Genomic DNA, 22,533 nt, shown 5'->3' on the forward strand with positions numbered 1-22,533 from the left:
TTGAAAAATATTTTATTTCAAAGTCTGGTTTTCATGGCAAGGTGTCAGGATTGTGCCTAACCTATCTCAGGAACTGTAAACTCCAATCAGCCTCCCTCAGCTCATGCCAAAGCTGAAGGATGTGACCAAAAAAGACCCGAAGACAGTGGAGCAGAATTAGGCTATTTTGGCCCATCAAGTCTGCTCCATCATTCCATCATGGCTGATGCAATTTTCCTCTCAGCCCCATCCTTCTGCCTTCTTCCTGTAACCTTCAATGTCCTTTCATGGTGTTGTTGGTGTTAGGAATTTTAACTTCAGAAAATTATTGAAAGAAAGACACAGGAGCTGGGAATCCTGCCTATTTAGTTTCTCTTTTCCTTTTTTTAAGTGAGGCGCTCATATGTGACATATTGTATACTTCTTACATTTAACCCTGAACGAATTACATAAGCAAAGAAAGAATGCTCAATTAAACAATTTATTTACAATATTACTAAACTATCACTGAAATATTGAATACATTACAATGGGGATTACAGAGGGCAAAGAATAATGACTTTTTGAGTTTTACCTTTGCACTTTGGAGATTATCTTCCAACTCCATCTGTTAACATCAACCTTACCACTGCGAAAAGAGAAATACTACTCATGGTTTTAGCCGTCACTGACCAATCCCATTCCAACACCTGATCACATCTTTATACCAGAATCAGGTGTAACGTCATGAAACAAGTCATGCAAAAAAAGCAGTGAGATAGCGTTCATGGGTTCGGAAATCTGATGGCAGAAGGGAAGAAGCTCTGCCAGAGCCCTGTCAGTGTGGAGTTTGCACTTTCTCCCTGCAATGACGTGGGTTTCTGCTGGGTAGAGATTGGTCAAACTTGGATTGCTTTCTCTGGAGCAACAGAGGGGAGATCTGAGAGAGGTTTATAAGATTATGGGAGGTGTAGATAGAGTGGAGTAGACTGCTGATTAGGATTTCCAGCATCTGCAGAATTTTTTGCATTAAAGCTTGTGAGGTCAAAGGTCTATCTTATCATACTAAGGAACAATTTAATAGTCTTTTACAGCGAAGTAGAAGCCATTCTTGAGACTTGTGGTTTGTGCTTTAGGGCGTTTTTAACTTCTGCCCGATGCGAGGGGGGATGAGAGAATGTCCAGGGTGGGTGAGGTCTTTGATTACGCTGGCTGCTTTACCGAGGCAGTGAGAGGCATAGACAGAATCCATGGAAGTGAGGCTGATTGCAGAGATAGTCACATAGAAATATAGAAAACCTACAGCACAATACAGGACCTTTAACCCACAAAGCTGTGCCAAACATGTCCCTACCTTAGAAATTACTAGGCTTACCCATAGCTCTCTATTTTTCTAAGCTCCATGTACCTATCCAAAAGTCTCTTAAAAGACCCTATCGTATCCACCTCCACTACCGTCACCAACAGCCCATTCCATGCACTCACCACTCTGAGTAAAAACCTTAACCCTGACATCACCTCTGTACCTACTCCTCAGCACCTTAAACCTGTGTCCACTTGTGGCAACCATTTCAGCCCTGGGAAAAAGCCTCTGACTATCCACACTGATCAATGCCTCTCATCATCTTTTACACCTCTATCAGGTCACCTCTCATCCTCCGTCGCTCCAAGGAGAAAAGGCCGAGTTCATTCAACCTATTCTCATAAGGCATGCTCCCCAATCCAGGCAACACCCTTGTAAATCTCACCTGCACCCTTTCTATGGCTTCCACATCCTTCCTGTAGTGAAGTTTCTTGCGATCAGATGAAAAGCAATTACCATACCAAGCCATTGTGCATCCAGACAGGATGCTTTCTCTGGTGCTGGTGGAACCAGATGGGGGAGGGAATTGGGGAAGTGGACACGAAAGCTGAACAAAGGCAGAAGAGAACTGGGTAGACTGGTGAATGTGTGAGAGGGGGCCAAAAGTGGGCTGTCTGAAACCAGAAATTCATTGTGAGACTACCTTAGTGCTTTTTGTGTGACCCCCATTGGGCACAGAAGTTGGTTGTTGTGATGCCTCCTTTACAAAAGTGAATCAAACTATGAATCAAACTTTACAACTCCCCCCTCGGAGTGTCAGACACCCTGAGCCAATAGGCTGGTCCTGGACTTATTTCCACTTGGAATAATTTACTTATTATTATTTAATCATTTATGGTTTTATATATTTCTACACTATTCTTGGTTGGTGCAACTGTAACGAAACCAATTTCCCTCGGGATCAATAAAGTATGTCTGTCTGTCTGAATCAGGTTTATTATCACTGATATATATTGTGAAATGTGTTCTTTTGTGGCAGCAGTACAGTGCAACACGTCAAATATACTGTAAATTATAATAAAAATACTATATGTATACATACTGTAGAGCAAAATGAGAGCAAAAATAATGAGGTACGTACAAAAAAGCTGGATGAACTCAGCAGGTCGGGCAGCATCTGGGATTGCCCGACCTGCTGAGTTCATCCAGCTTTTTTGTACGTCTTGATTTGACCACAGCATCTGCAGTGCACTTTGTGTAAACTAATGAGGTAGTGTTTGTGGGTTCATTGTACCTTCAGAAATCTAATGGCAGAAGGGAAGAAGCCGTTACTAAGACATTAAGTGTTTTCAGGCTCATGTACCTCCTTCCTGATGGCAGTAATAAGAAGAGGGCATGTCCTGGGTGATTGGGGCTCTTAATGATGGATGCCACCTTTTAAGTCATCACCTTTTGAAGATGTCCTCAGTGCTGGGGAGGTAGCTGACAATGGAGCCGGCTGAGTTTGCAACAGTCTGCAGCTTTTTTTCCGATCCTGTGCAGTGGCCCCTCCATACCATATAACCATATAACAATTACAGTACAGAAACAGGCCATCTCGGCCCTTCTAGTCCATGCCAAATGCTTACTCTCATCTAGTCCCACCAACCTGCACTCAGCCCATAACCGTCCATTCCTTTCCTGTCCATATACCTATTCAATTTTTTTTTAAATGATAAAATCGAACCTGCCTCTACCACTTCTACTGGAAGCTCATTCCACACAGCTACCACTCTCTGAATAAAGAAATAACCCCTCGTGTTACCCCTAAACTTTTGCCCCTTAACTCTCAACTCATGTCCTCTTGTTTGGATCTCCCCTACCCTCAATGGAAAAAGCCTATCCACGTCAACTCTATCTATCCCCCTCATAATTCTCTATCAAGTCCCCCATCAACCTTCTACACTCCAAAGAATAAAGACTTAACTTGTTCAACCTTTCTCTGTAACTTAGGTGCTGAAACCCAGGTAACATTCTAGTAAATCCCCTCTGTACTCTCTCTATTTATATACCATAAGACCAGTGATCCCCAACCCCCTTGCCGTGGACCAGTACCAGGCCGCAAAGCATGTGCTACCAGGCAACGAGGAAACTATATGATTTGTTGATATGAAATGATATGAGTCAGCTGCACCTTTCCTCATTCCCTGTTACCCCCACTGTTGAAATTGAACGCACGCGTGGTCATTACACACACAAACTCATTACCCATGCGAGGTCTTCAGTCACCTAAACGTAGTTACACCCTCGCGCCAGGAATCACTGGTTGGCCTCAGGTAACTGGCTGGCGAGAAGTGCCGTTGCTACTGGCCTGGAACACAGACAGATGGGCACCACCTCTAAACCTGTTTACCACACCGAATGTTCATGGGGAACCTGGTGGCAAAATATTTGCAGACGACCTAATTCGGGCTGAGTTTCATAAGTAGCAGAGCAGCTACCTCACTGCGATCTACTGAAAGTCATCCCTAGAGCCAAACTTTTGTTGGCCGATGGATCCTACCTACCTACAAGGGGGGTCGGGCATGCACCCTGTCGCACTCCTTGCTCGGTCAGTCGCTCTTTCCACACTGCGACCACCGCGGACCCGGTACAGGGAGCTCAGGCCCTTACCTTGTCCTCTCACTGGTGTGTTGCAATGATTTTATATGTTCATACGAGGAAAATATGTGCTGTGTGTTTAATATCCAAGCGTTACTTAAAATGTTATGATGCTATTATAAGTGAATTATAGTTGACTTATCACTGTGTTCATGCAAGGAAAATATGCGCTGTGTGTTTAATATTATATTTGTTAGATAAACCTTTTTAGAAACAAAATTGAGTGTATTAGGCATTTATAAGTGATTTATAGTTGACTTATCACCTATATTCCGGTCGATATTAACACCCACCCTGCTCCCCCCACCCCATCGGCCGGTCCGCAAGACTATTGTCAATATTAAACCGGTCCGCAGTGCAAAACAGGTTGGTGACCCCTGCATAAGACGATAAGATACAGGAGCAGAATTAGCCCATTTGGACCATTGAGCTTGCTCCACCATTTCATCATGGCTGATCCAATTTTCCTCTCAACCCCAGTCTCCTGCCTTCTCCCTGAATTCCTTCATGCTCTGACCAATCAAGAATCTATTTACTTCTACCTTAAATATACATAAAGACTTGGCCTCCACAGATTTACCGCTCTCTGGCTGAAGAAAGTCCTCCACATCTCCATTCTAAAAGGTTACCCCTCTGTTCTGAGGCTGCGTCCTCTGATGTTAGACTTTCCCACCACAGGAAACATCCTCTCCATATCCACTCTGTGTTGCGTGTGAACACTTCTGAAGTCTTTCGTTGAGTATAAGGCAGGTTGTATAGGTATAAGGCATAGAGTGTGATCATGAAACACACTGTATAATCACAAATTCCACTCCTAGAATCATTAATACACACGTTGGTGAATGATAGCTTCATTAATAAAACCTTCAGGCAATCCCTCCTTGTCAAGGGAAAGGCCCTTTTCTCTGTTCCCTTGTACAACTCCTAGAATAAAAGTCCCCCAACAGAGCTTTTGTCCCCCAATTCTTTTCTCCCCCAACAGAGCTTTTGTCCCCCAATTCTTTTGTCCCCAACAGAGCTTTTGTTAGACTCATGTGACACTTTGGCTTCTTGAGAATATTGACAGGAAACATCCAACTACATCAAAGTTCAAGGTAAATTTATTATGAAAGTATGCGTACAACATTGAGATTCATTTTCTTTCAGGCACCCACGTGAAAACAAAGAAATAGAATCGATGGAAAACAAAAGGCCAACAAACATCCAATGTACAAAAGAGGACAAATTGTACAAATGATTAAAAAACAGCAAACAAATAATACCGAGAACAAAAGCCGCAGATTTCCTGTAAGTGAGTCCAGAGGCTGCGGAGTCAGTTCATTGCCAAGGTGAGTGAGACTGGTCCAGGAGCCTGATGGCTACAGGGTAACAGCTGCTCCTGAACTATGTCAGTGCTTCCCCCATCACAGCTTCCATGTGGCTGAAAGTTCAAGTCAAGTTTATTGTCATCTGCTCAAGTACATGTATGCACAGGTGCAATGGAAAACCTGCTTGCAGCAGCTTCACAAACACATAGGACCAGAGCCACAACGTTGAGGAACTCAGGGGGTCAGACAGAATCTGTGGAAGGAAATGGATAGTCAACATTTTGGGTCAAGATCCTTCATCAGGTCCCCAATCTGGAATGAAAGGTCTCAATTTGAAATTTTGATGGTCAATTTCCTTCTATATTACTGGCTGATTTGCTGAGTTCCTACTACTTACAGCTCATTATGGCACTGGCATTTCAGGCAGCAATGAGCATCCTCCATCTCATGCTGTGTTCATGGCTTCTTTCATTGCACCAGTAGCTTCCTCTCAGTTTTCACTACTGCCAATCTTGAAAGTCCTGGGTGGAGACTCAGGAATATCACACTCAGATGCAGAAGGATTCTTCATTGCTGTTTTTGTAACAATTTTGCTTGACCAGTCAGGGTTGTTAGCCCTGAGCTGAATCGCCAAACCTAGAGTGGTGGGCCACTCTTAGTCTGGCCTCTACCCTTTGACCAGTTTGGCATGGATCACCCTACCAAGAGCCAAAGCATAAAGCCCTGCACTCCACCCAACATAGCTCCCTGGAACACTGAGGCATGCAAGCCTCCAAACCACGACAAGGTTGTGGTCCTCCAGCTGTTTGTTTTTCACTCCAATTCCAACAGAATCCTTATGTCTTCATCGTTCACATTTTTTTTGAGCTTATAGAAGCTTTTTCATCAGAGCAAGAGATAACATTCCAGCAAACAATACAACCTTACAATGGCAATCTTGGGGATCAATGGGCCCCAAGATCTACTGTGCTGTATTTCTAAATAAAATAGATAAGTAACATCACTCAAAACTCCAGTCCACTATGATCATTAAGGTTTGTGCTTAAAATAATTCATAAGTCCAAGAGATGGTGCACAAAGCTAAAAGAGAAACAGGCATAATACTAATTCCATGGTAACAAGTCAATTGGAAAACTGAATATCTTGATACTGGCATTGACTGCACTGTCACCCAGTTTGAGGAGATTTGGTAAGACACCAAAAACTCGAGTAAAGTTGTACAGATGTACTGTGGGGAGAATTCTTATGGAGTGACCTCTGCACAGGATTGGAAATAACTGCAGAAAGTTGCAAACTCAGACAGCTTCATCGTCGGCACTAGCCTCCCCAGTGTCGAGGACGTCTTCAAAAGTTAATGCCTCAAAAAGGTGTCAACTATCACGAAGGGCCACCATCACAAAGGACATGCCCTCTTCTCACTACTACCATCAAGGAGGAGGTACAGCAGCCTCAGTGTTTTAGAAACAGCTTCGTCCCCTCTGCCATCAGATTTCTGAATGGGCAATGAACCTATGTACAGTACCTCGCCATATATATATACTGTATTGGTATTTGTAAGGTTTTTTTTATGTATTGCAATGTACTGCTGCTGCAAAACAGCAGCAGGATCCTGTTTAAACCTGATTTTGATCCTGATACTGATTCTGATTCCACACAGGCTCATTAACAATACAACGTATAACACGTGTCCCTGTGGCCTCCGTGTGCATCACATTGCTTCTGTACATGGTGTCAGATGATTGTTTCAGAAGCATTTGGGGATGATCAAAAGTTTCTGCTCTGTTGCTTCCGATCCTCCTGAGGAGCCTGTGATGCTCTGCACTTGTCAAGTTACATAACAGGCCATGAATGAATTCCTTATTTCCATTACAGCAGTTCCGGCTTCTCCCACATCGCCTTCACAGACGTTAAACCCAGCCGTAGGAAGCAGCTGCAGCGTGGAAGGCAAACTCGAAGCTCATCACCACTTACAGCCCAAGCACAACTTTCCATTTCCCTCTACAACAGAAAAGGAGGCCATTTTGCCCATCTACTACTTTTCCCTAGAACCTTTTTAACTATCAGATCAGATCAGATTCATTTATTTATCACATGTATATGAAAATATACAGTGAAATGTGTTGTGTCACTACGTACGCGCTGAGGGCAGCCCGCAAGTGTTGCCACACATTGTGGCACCAATATAGCATTCCCACAATGCTCTGCAGAACAACTCAAGCCACAACAACAAAGCCAAAACAAACTCCTTTCTGAGCAACGCGCACAAAATTGCAGGAGGGACTCAGCGGGCCAGGCAGCATCTATGAAAAAGAGTAAACAGTCAATGTTTTGGGCCGACACCCTTCATCAGGACTGGGAAAAAGAAGATGAGAAGTCAAGGGAAAAAGGATGAAGAAGTACAAGGTGGAAGGTGATAGGTGAAACCGGGGAAGGGGAAGAATTGAAATAAAGAGCTGGGAAGTCAGTTTGTGAAAGAGATAAAAGACTGGAGAAGGAGGAATCTGATAGGGGAGGGTAGAAGACCATGGAAGAAAGGGAAGGGGGAGGAGCAACTGAGAAAGGTGATGGGCAGGTAAGGAGATAGGTGAGAGAGGGAAACAGGAATTAGGAATGATAAAGGAGAGGGAGGGGCAATTATTGGAAGCTCAAGAAATCGATGTTCATGCCATCAGGTTGGAGGCTACCCAGACAGAATATAATGTGTTGCTTCTCCAACTTGAGTGTGGCCTCATTCTTGCAGTAAAGGAGCCCAAACACTGGAATGTCGGAATGGGAATGGAAAGTAGAATTGAAATGGGTGGCCATCACAAATCCTGGCAGATGGAGCATAGGTACTTGGCAAAGCAGCCTCACATTTTTCATCTCACTGATTGTTCTCACACTGGGAGCACTGGATACAGTCGATGACCCCAACAGACTCACAGGTGAAGAGTTGCCTCACCTGGAAATACTGTTTGAGGCCCTGAATGTTGGTGAAGGAGGAGGTGTAGGGGCAGGTATGGCACTTGTTCTGCTTGCAATGATAAGTACCTGGAGGAAGATCAGTGGAGAGGGACAGATATAAGGGAGTCACATAGGGAGCGATATCCCTGCAAAAAGCAAAAAGTTGGGGGGGGGGGGTGGAGATCTACTTGGTGGTGGAATCCCGTTGGAGATGGCAGAAGTTATGGAGAATTATGTTTCTGGGCATAGACCAGTGCCTTAAAAAGCTCCTTTCCTCCCTTCTATTCTCCCTCCCACCTGCCCACCCACACATCAGGATAGTTGTCCAACTCTAGCACGTCTCCATCCTCCAGGATGAATCAAACACTGAGACCATTAGATACAGGAGCAGAATTAGGCCATTTGGCACTTCAAGTCTGCTCAGCCATTTCATCAATTTTTCCTCTCAGTTCCAATCTCCTGCTTTCTCCTCATATCCCTTCATGCTCTACCACTCAAGAATCTATCAGCCTCTGCCTTAAATGTACCCAATAAATTGAACTCCACAGCCACCTGTGGCAACAAATTCCACAGATTCACCATACCTGGGTTAAAGAAATTCCTCTTCATCTCCAATCTAAATGGACATCCCTCTTTTCTGAGGTTGTGTCCTTTGGTCTTCTACTTCCCCACCACAGGAAACAACCTCTTCTGAATCCCAGAGAGTACAGGGCCAGAGACATCAAACGCTCCTCATACAATAAGTCTTTCAATCCCAAAATCATTTTTGTAAACCTCCTTTGAACCCTCTCCAGTTTCAGTATATCCTTTCTCAGATAAGGGGCCCATAACTGCTCAAAGTACTCCAAGCGAGGCTTCACCAGTGCTTTATAAAGTACCACCATTATATCCTTGCTTTTATATTCTTGTCCTCTCAAAATGAATGATAACATTGCTTTTACCTTCCTCACCACCAACTCAACCTATAATTTAGCCTTTTAGGGAATCCTGCACAATGTCTCTCAAGTCCCTTTGCTCCTCAGATTTTTCTCCCCATTTAGAAAACAGTCTACGCTTTTATTCCTTCTATCAAACTGCATGACCATACACTTCCTGACACTGTATTCCAACTGCCACTTCTTTGCCCATTCTCCTAATCTGTCTAAGTCCTTTTGTAGCCTCTCGGCTTCCTCTATCCATGCTATTAACATTCCTGTAATACCATGGGCTCTTAACTTGGTAAGCAGCCTCATGTGTGGCACCTTGTCAAAGGCCGTTTGAAAATCCAAGTACACAACATCAACAGATTCTCCTCTGTTTATCCTGCTTGGTATTTCTCACGAGGAAGGGTCTTGTCCTGAAACGTCGACTGTTTATTTTGTTCCACAGATGGCTCCTGGCTTGCAGAGCTCCTCCAGCCTTCTGTGGGTGCTGACTGTAATACTCACTTTCCCAGTGACTGATCAGAAATTCAGAAAAATAGTCCTTAACTCTCATTCCCTGAAATTGTCAGTGCAGGTGGATAAGGGTGGTGAAAAAAGCATGTGGCATGCTAGCCTTCATAGGACAGGCGTAGACTGTAAGCATTAAAACATTATGTTACAACATTACATCACACTACTTAGACTGCACGTGGAGTTCTGGTCACCACACTGGAGAAAGGATGTGCTGTGTTGGAAAGGGTGTGGAAGATGTGAAAAGTTCAAAGTAAATTATTATCGAACAATGTATATGTTACCATATACTATCCTGAAATTAATTTTCTTGCAGGCATTCACAGTAGAACAAAGAAATACAATGGAAAACCTACATGTAGACTAACAAACAAACAACGTGAAAAATAAGGCAATCCATGCAAATAAGAAATAAACAAACAAACAAACAAGCAGGCAGACATGCAGATCGATAGATGATAGCAAGATAATACTGAGAACATAAGTTGTAGTGTCTTTGAAATTGAGTCCATAGGTTGTGGAGTCAGTTCAGAGTTGAGGTAATTGAAGTTATCCATGCTGGTTCAAGAGCCTGATGACTGAAACGTAATAACTGTCGTTGAACCTAGTGGTGTGAGACTTAAGGCTCCTATAACAGGATTTGAAGACTTAGTTAAGAAGGGAGATTATATTCCAGGTAACTTCCTGCACCCGTCTCAGTCCGGAACGCAGAACTTCAAAGATTGAAGCTTCAAAGACTCAAGATACATTTATGATCAAAGTATGAATGTAGTATACAACCCAGAGCTTCATCTTCCCGCAGACAGACACAAAACAAACATCCCGGAACCCATTCAAAGAAAACATCGAAGACCCAATGTGCAAAAAAAAAAGAACAAACCGCGCAAAACAGCAAAAAAAATGAGCGAATATCACATGGGATATTAACCATCAAACCGCACTGTCCTTGATATAGTTTGGGACTGTTCATCCCAAAATATCAACAGTTCTTTCCCCCCACACAAGCTGCTCAACCCGCTGAGTTCCTCCGGCAGTTCACTTTTATTGCTCTAGATCCCAGTATCTCAGTCTCTTGTGGCTCTGTCTTTCTTATGTTTTTCACTGTAGCCACAGCTGCCTCTGCCTGAGCGTAAGGATTGCAATGTGAATGTTCTACTCAGTCAGAAAATTATTCTAAAATACTGCCTTATTTTCTTCATATTACTAATCCTTCCTGAGTCTGACAACATCTCAAATAATTACACCATTTCTTGTGGATGTACAGAATTATATCTGGAATCATTTTACACATCCATAGCTCCAAGTAGAATTTTAAATCACTTAATCCACTTTTCCCATTTTGGACCGGCTGTGCTGTATAACTGGTGAACCTCAAACAGCCAAGAATGTTTCAATCAAAGGCATTCCTGTTTACTGAATTATTTTATTTTCCTCTGGCAGCTGGCTGTGTTTTTCAGCTGTTTGTGTCTGTTTTATTCCATGTTTGTTGCAGAAGCAGTGCCTTTGGCTAAACTCTATTGACATTACCAAAGTGACATCAAGGAGCTGGAGAGTCCAGATCTTGATGAGATGGCAGATGATGGAATAAAGAACAAACTGCGGTAGGAAATCTTGAGCAACACACGTAGAATGCTGGAGGAATTCAGCAAGTCAGGAAGCATCTATGGAGGGGAATATACAGTTGACATTTTTTAACCAAGACCCTTCTTCAGGACTGAATCTCTTGTGTTCACAATTTGCTGGGGTAAGATTCAGATTTAGATTCAAATTCATCTATGTGGTCAGGTGGAGAAACGTCACTACCAAAGGAGGTGTGAGGCACTCCTTCCCTCTGCTAGCTTGCAGGTCACTCTTCAGCAAGGTGTAGTACCCGCTTAGTCCCCCAATCAGGGTCATGTGTAGCCATGGGAGCAGGTGGTGGACAGTCATATGAGCAGCCAGTGCATATCACAAGTCCTGGTTATGTGACCACTGATGCAAGGCAGACAATCTCCAAAGAGTATTGATAATGGCTGGGGTTGCACGTCTTGTAAAGACACTGCCCAGAAGAAGGCAATGGCAAGCCACTTCTGTGGAAAAACTTGCCAAGAGCAATCATGGTCATGGAAAGACCATGATCACTCATGTCATACAGCATGGCGCATAATGAATGAATGATCATTGAAACACACAGAGAAATGTGTTCTGATTAAGTGTATCAGCCCGAAAACTTGACTGTCCATTCCTCTCCGCAGATACTGCCAGACTAGCTAGGTTCCTCCAGCATTTTGTGAGTACTACATAATGTTTGTTTGCACTAACAACCAATGCACCCAAAGATGTACCGGGGGCAGCCTGCAGATATTACCATACATTCTCCTCCATAGACGCTGCCTGACATGTTGAGCTCCTCCAGCATTTTGTGTGCGTTGCTTGACAAAGCTATCCTCTGAAAAACACTTTACCTGCTCCTTCAAGCATTGATTCTCTCCACCACTAATTGGGTGTAAATCATTCAGATAATTCCTCACAAGCCTCCAGGCACAGGAGGATCTATCAAAGTAGGTTGTCCACTAGGTCACACATAGACCTGAACTGGAGGAGCTCCACATGTACACTCAGTGACCACTTTATTAGGTACCTGCTCATTGATGCAAATATTTACTCAGCCAATCATGTGGCAGCCACTCAATACATAAAAGCATGCAGACATGGTCACGAGGTTCAGTTGGTGTTCAGATCAACATCTGAATGGGGAAGAAATGTGACCTAAGTGACTTTGACTGTGGAATGATTGTTGGTGCCAGACAGGGTGGTTTCAGTATCTCAGAAGCTGCTGATCTCCTGGGATTTTCACACATGATAGTCTCCAGAACTTGCAGAGAGTGGTGCGGAAAGAGAAATACATCCAGTGAGCAGCATTTCTGTGAGTGGAAGCACCTTGCTAATGAGAGAGGTCAGAAAGAATGGCCAAGTTGTTTCAAACCGACAGTAACTCAAATAACCGCACGTTACAACAGTAGTGTTCAGAAGAGACTCTCTGAATGCACAGGTTGAACCTCGGGCTATAGCAGCAGAAGATCGGGGGTTCCACTCCTGTAGCAAAAAAAAATGGCCTCTGAGAGTATATTGTCCTTCCTTAACTACCCTGTGTCAACATCCTGGAACAATGCAATTGAGCAGCACACTTGCAGCGTCTTAAAGCAGCAGAACCTAAAATTAGGCAATGAAGATAAAATCTCAAAGGCTGGCTCACCATTCAGCTCATGGAGTTAATACTTCATACTGTTCTCCACATACTGTTCCGTCTTCATGGTTCAGTGAGGTGACTCACAGCCACCTTCTGAAAGGCAATGCTCAACTCCCAAGGAGGAATTAAGATTCTAGAGTAACAAATACAAAATGCTGGAGGAACTCAACAAGTCAGGCAGCATCTGTGGAGGGGAATGACTGTGCTGCATTAGTTCTGAAGTTTTAAAGTACTTTTTTTAAGTCTTTGTGTACTATTTAGCGATACAGCATGTAAACAGGCCCTTCCAGCCCAACAAAGCCTGTGCTGCCCAATTACACCCATGTGACCAATTAATTAATTAATGGTATACAGTCCAGAATAGGCCCTTCTGGCCCTTCAAACCACGCCACCCAGCAACCTCCCCGTTTAACCCCAGCGTAATCACAGGACAATTTACAATGGCCAATTACCCTACCAACCAGTACACCTTTGGACTGTGGGAGGAAATCAGAGAATCCGGAGGAAATTCACGTGGTCATGGGGAGAACGTACAAACTCCTTACAGGCAGTGGCAGGGTTTGAACCCCAGGTCACTGACTGTAAAGCATTGTGCTAACCATTACGCTACCCCATCCTCCCAACCCATCCATCTTTGGAATATTGGAGTAAACTGGAGCCTCTGGAGAATACTCACAGAATCAACATACAAACTCCTTATAGACAGCAGTGAATTGAACCCAGGTTCTTGCAGTGGAACAGCTAACTACTAACTTCTTTGTTACTGCATTACCCCAGAGAATAGTTGATCGCAGGAACACACTGCCAAAGGCAGAGGAGAGGTGGAGTCAGATACAATCTGTACTTTTAAACAACATTGGTTAATGACAACAGTTAAAAGACACTTGGATAAGTCCATGCATAAGAGGGGGCAGGAAAGGAAATGAGCTGAACGCAGGCAAATGGGATGAGCCTGGTGGGCACCATAGCTGACATGAGCGACTTTGGCCACAGAGTCTCTTTTTCTATGGGTAAACGCATTTGGACAGGCACATAAATAGGCAATAAAGATTAAATATCTCTTAAAGATCAGCTTTATTGGTTGCGTACATCAAAAAAAGCGTTGAAATGCATTGTTTGCTTCAAACTTCAGTCGCAGTCTGAGAATGTCCTGAGGGCAGCCTGCTGTGGGTAGCTGTGCTTCTGATGCCAAAGTAGCAGGCCCACAACCTAGTGACCCTAACCAGTCCTGCCGAAGGGTTTTGGCCCGAAACGTCGACTGTAGCTTTTTCCATAGATGCTGCCTGGCCTGGCATTGTGTGTGTATGGCACTATATGCTAACTGCTACACCACCTTAGGCGTAGAAAGATGCAGCCACAATGCAGAGAAATTGGATTAGTGTAGATGGACAAAAGGGTCAGCATGAATGCAGTGGGCTGAATGGCTTGTCTCTGCACTGTACCACTATGTGACCCCATGTAAGTATCCAAATCAAAGTCAAAGTAAATCTATTATCAAAGCATGTGTACATCGCCATATACTACCATGAGATCCTTTTGTTGCAGGAAAATAAATACAACAGAATCTACGAACACCTATACATAAAGACTGAAAAATAACCAATGTACAAAAGAAGACAACTTATACTAATGAAAGAAGTAATTACTTAATTCTGAGAACATGAGTTTTAGATTCCTTGAAAGTGAGTCTGTAGTCATAGTCAGTTCAGTGCTGAGGTGAGTGAAGGAGCCTGGTAGTTGTAGAGTGTTAACTGTTCCTGAACCTGGTGGTCTGGGACCTGTGGTTCCTGTACGGTGTACCTCCTGCCCAATGGTGGTAGCGAGAAGAGAACATGGTCCGATCGTGGCACTGGTGGTGGTGGTGGGGGGCGTGGGTGGTCCTTGACGATGGATGCTGCTCTCCCGTGGCAGCTCTCCTTGTAAGTGTGCTCAATGGTTGGGAAGGCTTTGCCTGTGCTAGACTGGGCCGTATCCACCACTTCCTGTAGACTTTTCTGTTCCTGAGCGTTGTTGATTCCATACGAGGCCTTGATGTAACCAGTCAGGATACTCTCCACTATACCTCTATGGAAGCTTGTCAAGGCTTTAGATGACATTCCAATTGTAATCCAACTTCTCAGGAACAGTTGTGGGAACCGCTGATCTCAATTAACAAAATCATCTTCTGTCCTGTAACTTTTCTATGATTCAGAGGCACTATTTGTGGAGTGACTTCACACATCTGCAGCATGGAGTAGACTCTAAATCTTTTTATCTTATGCCATGTTTTCTGGACTGAGTGTGTTGTATAATGGTAAACCTCAGAATGCTTCAATCAGTGGAAGGCAATCCTGTTTACAGAATTATGTTATTTTCTGCTGGCAGCTGACTGTGTTTTTCATTAGATTCTGGGCTTTTCGTTCCATGTTTGCCTCAGTTGTGCTGTCATCAGCTATAGTAACATCTGCATTTGCAAGTGACTCCGGGAAAATTTTTGGAATAATGCTTGTCTAGGCAAGAGGAGAGCATTTCATCACATTCCTGAGTCGTGCCTTGTAGATGGCAGAAAGTGGCTGGAAGTCCAGAGCTGAGTCATTCAAGCCAGCTAAGTTTAAAGATTAAAAATCTTTTAAAGACTAGCTTTATTTGTCCCATGTACATCGAAACACCAGACCATACAATGAAATGTGTCATTTGTGTCAACAACCAAAACAGTCTGAAGATAGCTAAGGTGACGTGGCTGTACTGGTTAGCACAAATCGTTACAGTGCCAGCGACCTAGGTTCAACTCGCCACTGCCTGTAAGGACTTTGTACATTCTCCCCGTGACCGCATGGGTTACCTCTAGGGGAGGGGGGCCATTTTCCTAAGAAGCACCGGTTAGTAGGTTAATTGGTCATTGTAAATTGTCCCGTGATTAGGCCAGGATTAAACTGAGGGATCGCTGGGTGGCTCAGTTCACTGTATGTCAATAAATAAATACTGTAAATGTGCTGGGGGGCAGCCTGCAAGGTTTACCATGCTTCCAGCATCAACATAGCAAAACAACTTACCCTCACCATAGCAAACATATTTGGAATATGGGAGGAAACCAGAGCACCACGAGGAAATCCGGGTGATCACGGAGAGAACATACAAACTCCTTTGGGACACTGATGAATATTGAGCCCAGATTGCTGTAAAGTGTTACGCTAACCACTAATCTACCGTGCTACCTCTACCAGCCTCTATTCCTTTCCCATTGCTTCACTATCTTTAGAGTGTAAACACAGGAATGTCTGCAGAGGCTGGACACCCAAAGCAACACACACAAACTGCCGGAGGAACTCAGCAGGTCAGGCAGCATCTACGGAAATGAATTAACAGTCAACGTTTTGGTCCGAGACCTTTCTTCAAGACTGGAAAGGAAGGGGGAAGACACCAGAGTGAAAAATACGGGGGGAAGGGAAGGAGGACTAGCTAGAAAGTGATAGGTGAAACCAGGTGGGTAGGAAAGGTAAACGGCTGGAGAAGGAGAGTTCCCAGTTGTGTCCGGTAAACTCAGGATATTGACAGTCACAATCAGAATCAGAAACAGGTTTAATATCACTGGCATATGTTGTGAAATTTGTTGGCTTTTTGGCAGCTGTACGCTGCAATACATATTAATAGAAAAAAACTGTGAATTATATTAAATGATTAAATTAAATAAGTAGAGCAAAAATAAAAATGTTTTAAAAAGTAATGAGTTAGTGTTCCTGGGATCAATGTCCATTCGGAAAACATATGGCAGAGGAGAAGAAACTGTTTCTGAATCATTGAGTGTGTGCCTTCAGGCTTCTGTACCTCCACCCGGATGGTAGCAATGAGAAGAGGGAACATAAACACAAAGTACACTGCAGATGCTGTGGTCAAATCAACACATACAAACAAGCTGGATGAACTCAGCAGGTCGGGAAGCATCTGTTGAAATGAGCAGTCAACGTTTCAGGCCGAGACCCTTCGTCAGGACTGAAGAAGGAGGGGGCAGGGGCCCTATAAAGAAGGGGGGGAGGGGGGAAAACCAATCAGAGGAAAGATCAAGGGGTGGGGGATAGGCAGGAGAGGTGAAGAAGGAATCTAAGGGGAAAACACTATGGGTAGTAAAAGAAGGCAGAATCATGAGAGAGGTGATAGGCAGCTAGAAGAGGAGGCAGAGTGAAAGTGGGATGGGGGAAGGGAGAGGGAAGGAATTACTGGAAGTTGGAGAATTCGATGTTCATACCAAGAGGCTGGAGACTACCCAGACGGTATATGAGGTGTTGCTCCTCCAACCTGAGTTTGACCTCATCATGGCAGTAGAGGAGGCCATGTATGGACATATCCGAATGGGAATGTGAAGCAGAGTTGAAGTGGGTGGCAACCGAGAGATCCTGTCTGTTGTGGCGGACGGAGCGTAGGTGCTCGACGAAGCGGTCCCCCAATCTGCGTTGGGTCTCGCCGATGTAGAGGAGGCCGCACCGGGAGCACTGTATGCAATAGACAACTCCAGCAGACTCGCAGGTGAAGTGTTGCCTCACCTGGAAGGACAGTTTGGGGCCCTGAATGGTGGTAAGAGAGGAGGTGTAGGGACAAGTGTAGCACTTACGCTTGCAGGGATAAGTACCAGGTGGGAGATCTGTGGGGAGGGACGTGTGGACCAGGCAGTTGCGGAGGGAACGATCCCTGCGAAAAGCAGAGAGGGGTAGAGAGGGAAAGATGTGCTTAGTGGTGGGGTCCTGTTGAAGGTGGCGGAAGTTGTGGAGGATAATATGCTGGATCTGGAGGCTGGTGGGGTGGTAGGTGAGGACAAGGGGAACACGGTCCCTGTTGTGGTGACGGGAGGATGGGGTGAGGGCTGAAGTGCGGGAAATAGAGGAGATGCGGGTAAGGGCATCGTTGATGATGGCAGAAGGGAAACCACGATTCTTAAAGAAAGAAAAGGGAACATCCTGGGTGATGGGGGTCCTTAATGATGGACGCCACCTTTTTGAGGCATCACTCCTTGAAGATGTCCTGGATACTATGCAGGTTAGTGCCCATGACGGAACTAAGTTTACAACTCTCTGCGGTTCACTTCGATCCCATGCAGTAGCCCCCTCCCCTTCCCCCCATTCCAAACAGTGAGGCAGCCAATTAGAATGCTCTCCACGGTATATATGTAGCAATTTGTGAATATGGCATTCGATAATGGTAATGCTACTGATTGTTAAGAGTAGTTGGTTAGAGTCTGACTTGTTGAAAGCCATCATTGCCTGGCATAAATGTAATACAAACATTACAGCACATGGATGAATACTTTTTAGATTTAGCTGTATGTTGGCACTGGTTAGTTCAGTCATTTGGAGCTGAACACTGCGCAATCTCTAACAAATTTCCTCAATTTTGCTCTTGCAGTGGAAGGAAATCAAAGTCAAAGTAAATTTATTATCGAAGTGTGTATATGTCACCACATACAACCCTGAGATTCATTTACTTGCAGGCATTTATATGAAAATAAAGCAATACAAGATAATAATTTATGAAAACCTATACATAGACAACTAGTGTGCAAAAAAAAGACAAATTGTACAGTTCTTTTAAAAATAAATAATACTGAGAACAGGTGTGGTAGAGTCCTTGAAAGTGAGTCTGTAGGTTGTGGAATCAGTTCACAGGTGAGTGAAGAGATCTGTGCTGGTTCAGGAGCCTGGTGGTTGGAGGGTAGTAAATGTTCGTGAACCTGGTGCTGTGGGACCTGAAGCTCTTGTACCTCCTGCCCGATGGTTAAAAGCAAAAACAGAGCATGTCCGCTCCCTGGACAATGAATTGGACTACGTTCAACTCCAACGAAATACTCGGTGGGAGTATAGAGTCTGCTGTGCATATGTTTCCACGGAAACATGGCCCACTGACGGAATCCCGGATGCCGCCATTCAGCTGGACAGACTCATCTTGTTTCAAGCAGATAGGGATGCGGCTCTTTCCGGTAAGACTCGCGGTGGTGGCTTATGTGTTTACATCAATACGAAATGGTGTAAGAACTCTGTGCGGGTTTCCAGATACTGCTCAACACTAGTGGAGTTTGTGAATGTCAGATGCAGACCATTTTATTTACCACAGGAATTCACCACTGTCCTTATATTCGGCGTCTACATTCCCCCCAGCGCTAATGCTAAGGAGGCGCTCTGTGAACTGTATGGGGCTATTAGCGAACTGCAGAACGCACACCCTGATGGACTGTTTATTGTCGCTGGTGATTTTAACCATGCGAACCTCACGTCAGTGCTCCCCAGATTCCATCAGAACGTGGGCTTTGCAACGAGAGGGGAGAATGCATTGGACCTCGTTTGCCCTGCCCCCACCTCCGTTACTCAGACCACATCTCTGTTATGCTAATCCCAGCATACAGACCGCTCGTCAGGCGCTCCAGACCAGTTCAGAAGCAGGTGAAAATCTGGCCAGCAGGAGCCATCTCTGCTCTTCAAGACTGCTTTGAGCACACTGACTGGCACATGTTCAGGGAGGCTGCAACCGATGGCGACTCCACTAACTTAGAGGAGTACATGGCTTCACTGTGTCCAAGACCATCACTACACGCACTAACCAGAAGCCATGGACGACCGCGGAGATGCATGCGCTGCTGAGGGCCCGTGACTCCGCCTTCACAGCAGGTGACAAGGCAGCCCTGACAACAACAAGGGCCAAACTGTCCCGGGCCATCAGAGGGGCAAAGCGTGCACACGTCCAGCAAATCCACAGTTACTTCCAGGACAGCAGCTGATGCACCATCAATAACTCACTCCGAGACGTAAGAAGCGAGATATCGGCTTTTATTGACTGGAAGAATGAACAACACTACATCCTGGAGAATGAGGCCGGGCATCAGGCCTCAATCGCCTTTATACAGGGGTCTGTGGGAGGAGCCACAGGAGCAGTGGGTCTGTGGGAGGAGTCACAGGAGCAGTCAGCAGGGGGTCTGTGGGAGGAGCCACAGGAGCAGTCAGCGGGGGTCTGTGGGAGGAGCCACAGGAGCAGTCAGCGGGGGTCAGTGGGAGGAGCCACAGGAGCAGTCAGCAGGGGTCTGTGGGAGGAGCCACAGGAGCAGTCAGCAGGGGTCTGTGGGAGGAGCCACAGGAGCTGTCAGCAGGGGTCTGTGGGAGGAGCCACAGGAGCAGTCAGCGGGGGGTCTGTGGGAGGAGCCACAGGAGCTGTCAGCAGGGGGTCTGTGGGAGGAGCCACAGGAGCAGTCAGCAGGGGGTCTGTGGGAGGAGCCACAGGAGCAGTCAGCAGGGATCAGTGGGAGGAGCCACAGGAGCAGTCAGCAGGGGTCTGTGGGAGGAGTCACAGGAGCAGTCAGCAGGGGTCTGTGGGAGGAGCCATGGTCAGTGGGAGGAGCCACAGGAGCAGTCAGCAGGGGGTCTGTGGGAGGAGCCACAGGAGCAGTCAGCAGGGGTCTGTGGGAGGAGCCACAGGAGCAGTCAGCAGGGGTCTGTGGGAGGAGCCACAGGAGCAGTCAGCAGGGGGTCTGTGGGAGGAGCCACAGGAGCAGTCAGCAGGGGGTCTGTGGGAGGAGCCACAGGAGCAGTCAGCAGGGGGGGCGTGTCCAGACAGGTATATGTAGTTCACCACATTCACCCTCCCTTTGTTTTAAAAGAGAGTCCCCATGGGGCGAAGTTTCTTACAAGTATATTTACAGGTTAAGTCTATCAGGTGGTCGAATCGTTCGCTGCGATCTACGTAGCTCCAGCTGTGATTGCACAGGTGCCGGAGGTGGTGATGGCACCGGAGATGGAGATTGTGCTGGTTCTGGCCTAACTGGAGGTGTCAGGGATCCCTCACGTGTGTGCGAGGCGCCTGGAGTAAACACATACGAGATGCCTGGTACATGAGCATCGTGAGGAGTCTGTGTGGGGCACGGTGTGCGCGGTGTCACCTCGGGTACAGGGTTCATAGTTACCGTGGAGTGTACGGGGTAGTGGTCTGCTGCTCCAGCGGGCGCCAGGTCGCGGACAGAGACCGTGTCCTCCCGCCCATCAGGCAAGACCACGTAGGCATACTGGGGGTTAGCATGCAAAAGGTGAACCCTCTCGACCAGAGGGGAGTATTTATTACTCCTCACATGTTTTCGTAGCAGCACTGGCCCCGGGGACGTCAGCCAAACTGGTAGGGTGGTCCCAGTGACAGACTTCCTGGGAAAAGAGAATAGGCGTTCGTGAGGTGTGGCATTGGTGGACGTACATAACAGGGAGCGGATAGAGTGGAGTGCCTCAGGGAGGACCTCCTGCCATCAGGAAACCGGCAACCCTTTTGACTTAAGGGCTAAAAGTGTGGCCTTCCACACTGTGGCATTCTCCCTCTCCACCTGTCCATTCCCCCGGGGATTGTAACTCGTGGTTCGACGAGTAGCAATGCCCCTAGCTAGCAGGTACCGGCGCAGCTCGTCATTCATAAAGGAGGACCCTCTATCACTGTGGACATAGCAGGGATATCCAAACAGAGTGAAGAGCTGGTGCAGGGCTTTTATGACGGACGTGGTAGTGGTGTCGGGGCAGGGAATGGCAAAGGGGAATCGCGAGTACTCGTCAATAATATTGAGAAAATAGACATTGCGGTCGGTGGAGGGAAGGGGGCCCTTAAAGTCAACACTCAGTCGCTCAAAAGGGCGGGTGGCCTTGACAAGTTGCGCAGTGTCAGGACGGTAGAAGTGCGGTTTGCACTCAGCGCAGATCTGGCAGTCCCTGACCATCGTCCTGATGTCCTCCAGGGAGTACGGCAGGTTCCGGGCTTTAACGAAATGGTAAAATCGGGTGACCCCCGGATGGCAAAGATGTGCATGAAGGGCATACAGCTGGTTAAAGGCGATTGAGGCCTGATGCCCGGCCTCATTCTCCAGGATGTAGTGTTGTTCATTCTTCCAGTCAATAAAAGTCGATATCTCGCTTCTTACGTCTCAGAGTGAGTTATTGATGGTGCATCAATTTTATTGACTGGAAGAATGAACAACACTGCATCCTGGAGAATGAGGCCGGGCATCAGGCCTCAATCGCCTTTATACAGGGGTCTGTGGGAGGAGCCACAGGAGCAGTCCAGACAGGTATATGTAGTTCACCACAGCAGCGACACGCGGCACATGTGGAAGGGCATTCAGGACATCACCAACTACAGGACAACGTCACCTGACTGTGCGGGTGATACCTCCCTCCCAGATGCATTGAACACCTTCTACGCTCAGTTTGAGGTGGAAAATGACGTGGCAGCAAGGAAGTCCAAGGAAGAAAATGACCAGGCGCCTTGTCTCACCGTGGCTGATGTGAGAAGAACCCTGTGCAGGGTCAACCCACAGAAGGCTGCTGGACCAGACAACATTCCTGGTAGAGTGCTTACAGGATCTGCAGACTAGCTGGAAGCTATTCTTACTAACATCTTCAACATCTCCCTGAGCAGCGCTGTCGTTCCAATGTGCTTCAAGGCCGCCACCATTATCCCCGTGCTAAAATCTTCAGTGTCCTGCCTCAATGACTACCGTCCCATTGCACTTACATCCATCATCATGAAGTGTTTCGAGAGGCTCGTCATGAGGCACATCAAGACCCTGCTGCCCCCCTCACTGGACCCCCTGCAGTTCATGTACAGTCCCAACTGTTCAACAGACGATGCCATTGCCACCACCCACCACCTGGCCCTAACCCACCTGGACAAAAAAGACACATACATTCGAATACTGTTCATAGACTTCAGTTCAGCATTCAACACAACCATTCC

Source organism: Hemitrygon akajei, chromosome 5, assembly GCF_048418815.1.
Source record: "Hemitrygon akajei chromosome 5, sHemAka1.3, whole genome shotgun sequence".
NCBI lineage: Eukaryota > Metazoa > Chordata > Chondrichthyes > Myliobatiformes > Dasyatidae > Hemitrygon > Hemitrygon akajei.